General features: G+C 40.4%; 1 long non-coding RNA gene across 2 annotated transcripts in view; it reads right to left on the bottom strand.

Moving 5' to 3' along the window:
* Window positions 1–2,058: 2,058 nt before the first annotated feature.
* LOC125638911 (uncharacterized) overlaps window positions 2,059–4,722 on the bottom strand; it is a 41,916-nt gene continuing 39,252 nt past the window's right edge. Inside the window, exon 4 of one of the 2 annotated variants that reach the window (XR_012669050.1) lies at window positions 2,059–2,213. This is a non-coding gene — a long non-coding RNA (uncharacterized LOC125638911). The remainder of the gene's footprint in view (window positions 2,214–4,722) is intronic. The other variant, XR_012669051.1, reaches the window with a different exon arrangement.

Below are 4,722 nucleotides of genomic sequence, written 5' to 3'. Positions count from 1 at the left end.
GCAACAGGCTAGAAGCAGCTAGTTGAGGATGGAAAGTAGGAGACCTGAGAGCTGGGGCTATAGGGCCTGAGAGCTGGATGGAGACACACCCGTTGCTGGCAGCGGGCAGCGGTAGCCACAGCAGGAAGATACAGGGCTGCATCCTGCAGATGAGAGGTCACTGCAGAAGAGTTACATGAGGTTGTTGTTACCTTTTACACCCCTAGATTGGCTGGGCCCCAGGGACAGGGATGGGAATTGTTGGGTTTATCATTTTAATTTATCACCATTAAAGGCACTCTGTGTAGAGTACTTGCAATTTTTGTAGCAGCAGCCCTTGTAAAGGAACCCTTTTTCTCATCTGAAATGTGCAAATGTTCTTGGAAGTGATGGCTGGAGCCTGAAGAGCCTAGTGCATGGCCCATCTACAGCACTTGCCTCTGAGTGCAGGGTAAACCTAGCATGCTAGGTGGGCATTGATGCAGATGTATAGGGGACGGATGTACCATAACACACACAATAACATGCTGCCATAGAGGCAGTTAGAGTATTATTCCTGCCACATTTTCCAGATGTTTGGATAGTTCAGCTAAGCACTCAAACTTGTAGGTACTTAACCAATTCCATACTCCAGACCTTTTGAAGTTTGCCCATACTGATTTAAATATGTGTGGATGTTGAATGGAAAATCTCTATAGTACAGACTATCAAACGTGGAGGCTAGTGATTTACTTGTGAAATTCCTACTGTGATGAAAGCCACTCAGAAGGAGTTGAAATCTTTGACCAAAGTAAAGGGTGTGTCATAACAGAATGCACAAATGAGAATGTATTTGCAATATATTGTAACAAATGTGTAGCCACCGAGGCCTCCACAACTGTCACTGTGCTGTATGCTATGGCCAATCAGAGCTTTGCAGCAACAGTAGGAGTAGAACTCAGTTTCCTCTGCATCAAAAGCACTAAGACGTGAGCTAAAAGACAGTCGATCCAGAAGGGGGTCTATGGCATCTGCATACCTACACTTAAAAACACATGCACAACACACCTACTTCGGGCCCATCTGCAACTGATGGCATGGGCACATTCTTCCATCTACACAAAGCCCCACTGACCTCAGCCGGACCCCACGAGGGCACAGTGGTTGCATCCATGTGCAGCCGATTGCAGGACCAGAGCATGAGTCATCAGCTAACAGCCATATCTTATATTTGCAACAACTCCTGTGCCACTTTCTTCTACTGCCCCCATACTGTTTGTTGCTCTCACTTGTTTCATCTCGTCTTATATGCAGACTGTATGCTCCTCAGGGCAGGGAACACATCTGTCTTATTTATTTACAGGACACCTTTTATGTGCTCAATATAAATAAATTTTATTAAACAGACTAATAGACGCAATGCTCTGTTCCCCACCCAAGCTGCCAGCTGTAACTAATAGGAACAAATTAAAAATTTTGAACTGGAATTTCTACTATATAGGAAAGGGGTGGGGGGTATCTCAGGGAAGTAAAAAGAAAGAGTCCTGCTACCACTAGTGAAGCTAAGACCTTGTCGCAGCAGGCACTGTTGGGGCACTGAATCCATCTCTCAACTGCAGGGCAGTCTGGCAGTGTAAAGGGGCCTTAGTGCAAATGAGAATAAGGCCCCAAGTCTCAGGGATTGTGTGTTCCTGTCTATTTTACACAGGGATGTCCGCACAGTACATAATCACTCCCAGCAATGGGCTATTACCCACATTTCCTTCACCATCTCATTCATCCCCATGCATACTGAAGTCAAGGCAAGTTCACACGTTGTAAACACCTTTCTTCTGGCACAGGAACATGAAGGAATAATGGGTCTGGAAGCAACGTAAAATTGTCACATTGATGCAGGGACTAACAAAGTGACCCCTGGGCTTTGGCTCATAGCAGCCAACACTGTGTATGGAGCCCCCTGGATTTGCAGGAGGCGCTTGAGTCACCAGAGAGAGAAGGCAGAATGGCTCTTTGCAAGGTGCAGAGAAATCATGTTCACTGCACAGCGTTTAAAGAAACAACGCAAAGAAGAGTGATTATAGAACATGCTCTTGCCTTTGCAACTTGCCTCTTCCTCCAGCTTTGTCTCTTGTTCAGCATAGTGCAGTTGAGGTGGGGCGAGGGAAAGAGGGACACTTCTCCAGCTTCAGCACTAGGGGGTGCACCAGGGTCACTCAGCTTCTCGCCTATGCAGAAAGAACAGCTAGCAAGAGATGCTGCAAAAATAACGCAGGTTGAATGATCGGAGATTTAGGGAGGAGAGGCAACTTAACTAAATGGTACATTACCCAAAACACTTTGTTTAGCACGTGCTTTATATACTGGACATGGTGGGACATGAAGCACTAGCACTGAGGCTCCCTCTGTTTTGCTGATGAACAAGAACGCAAGGCAAACTTGGAGAATGAAATTGGCTTGGGGTGATGCTGTTAAATCCTTGTTTGTGAGTGTTTAACACACACACACACACACACACACACACACACACACACACACACACACACACACACGCCTTGGGGATTTCCCGCAGTGAAACCGACACTCCATCTGCTTACCAGGAAAGCCAACATAGTGTTAATAAGCATCCAGGATGCACAGACCATATTGGACTTTAAACTGGAAATAAATTATCTTTTTAAATTTTGGTGGAACACAAAGAAGCTTTTAAAACTAAAGAAATGAGTGATGTGTGCTTGAAATGATTTTGGTGTTGCAAATTGCCAGGCTCTTATTGTGGAGCTGATGAAAATAAATGAAGCTCTAGGTTGTTGGGCTCCCCCCCCCCACCCCTTCTAATAAATGAAATGAAAAAGCACCATTATTGTACCACCTGCTTCTAATTCCTAACTGTGGTAACTTAATTCTGAAATTGTTTGTTAGCTATGTAATATCCCAGCCATTAAAAATACGGAGAGGCCATTAAGTTCTTTAAACATTGCACTGGATAGAAAAGGTGCAAATAGCTTCAGTTTTTATTTCAGTGAAGTGGCTTCTCTAGGGGAGAAATATATTTAAAATGGTACAAGTGCCTACTGAAAAAATCTGTTAGTTTAACACACCGAGAATCAGGGAAGTAAAGACATATGAAATGTGTACATATTTATTTAAACATTTCTTAAAAAGTAAGCCATGCTGCTCTATGTTTATATTTTTAGTACTAGCCTAGAAAAGCATGTATTTCACATAAAATTTAATAAGAAAGGTATGAAATTAATATGCAGTATTTTAGATGAAAATATATAGAACAACTATGTGTGTTTGCATGGTGTATAATGATATATTTCTGGGGTGCCTACCACTATGGTATACAGGTGCAATGTATATATTATGTGGGTTGTATAGAGGGTATATGCATGTGTATCATGTATATTATATATTGTCAGGGTTACAGTTCCTTATTCTAAGCATGATATGTGTCATTTTATATGCTCTGCATATATCTGTTTCACAAATTATTCTTTTAATATAATTTTCAGGACAAGCTAAAAGGTGTGTTTTCTTGATTTTTTTTAAACCAAAAAGTCATTTATTTTGGCTTCTAAATTTCAGGATTTTGTTCATTTTTATGAGGGACAAGATTGAGGTCAGCAGAACAGATCTTCTGCAAAAGATTTCAGCATAGGAGAACACAGTCTTTGCACAGTGTTATTCATCACTGGACAGAATGTGATGTTGTCCATCAGATTTACTTCTAGTGCTTAATCCAAGCACAAAGATGAGGAAAGGGTTAATATAACTGTCTCTGGATCCAAGTCAGCTGTGACAATTTTCAGCACATTGCATTGCTGAAATATACATAGAAATAAATAGGAGTTCCTTAGTTCATGAAAATAAATTTTAAGTATTTTATTATTACCTCATGTAAACATTATTTTAAACATTTCTTGGACCTGTGTGTGTCCAATAGGGACAGATAGAAAAGGCTCTAAGCATTTGTTGCAATGGGTATTATTGTACAGTTCTTCCAAAATCTCACACAACTGCTAACCTATCCTCTTCCCAGCTCTGAACTCAGAAGTTAAGCCAAGCAGCCTCAGAACAAATTCCATTAAAAAAAAAATCTTTCTGAGCTTTACATTGGCACATGGAGATGTCCTGTTAGCTACAAAATCTGGCTGTATCAACCAAGGACATATTCCAAATACAAATGTGAACAAAAGTACTAATTTCAATACTTTCAGTTAATCTGAATATAAATTTTAAATATCAATTAAAGGGTCTTGTTGATAAGAGGCAAAGAGCTTAACAAAAAGTTAGCAGTGAATTAACTGAAACAGAAAGAGAATACTTGTGAATGAAGCTTAGCGTGTGCTCTTTAAATAACCAAAAGAAGATTGCAAAAAGCAATGAGTATGATGTTCCTGTGTATTAAGTGGAGATGGGTTAACTGTTTGTGGGGAACAATTTATTTGAAGAATTCACTCCTTTTTTGGGTTTATAAATGGTATATGAACAAACTTAAATTTCAGTGATTTTTTTTTTGGTTGGGATTCACAATTATTAGATGGCAGGTTTATGTGAACACATTTAAGGTTTTCAATTGCTTCTCAATTATTTGCTACAACTGCTGATTCTATTGTGTGATAGTTGCAATTCACTATGAGCCTGGTCCAAAGCCCTTTAAAGTCAATGAGAGTCTTTGGAGCAAGCTCTATTTCTCCTCTGTGATTGGTCATGTAAGGCATGTGCTATTATTTCTGATCCCTCATTGAATAACTGCCAGTA

Source organism: Caretta caretta, chromosome 6, assembly GCF_965140235.1.
Source record: "Caretta caretta isolate rCarCar2 chromosome 6, rCarCar1.hap1, whole genome shotgun sequence".
NCBI lineage: Eukaryota > Metazoa > Chordata > Testudines > Cheloniidae > Caretta > Caretta caretta.
This window is presented reverse-complemented; position numbering and strand designations above follow the sequence as displayed.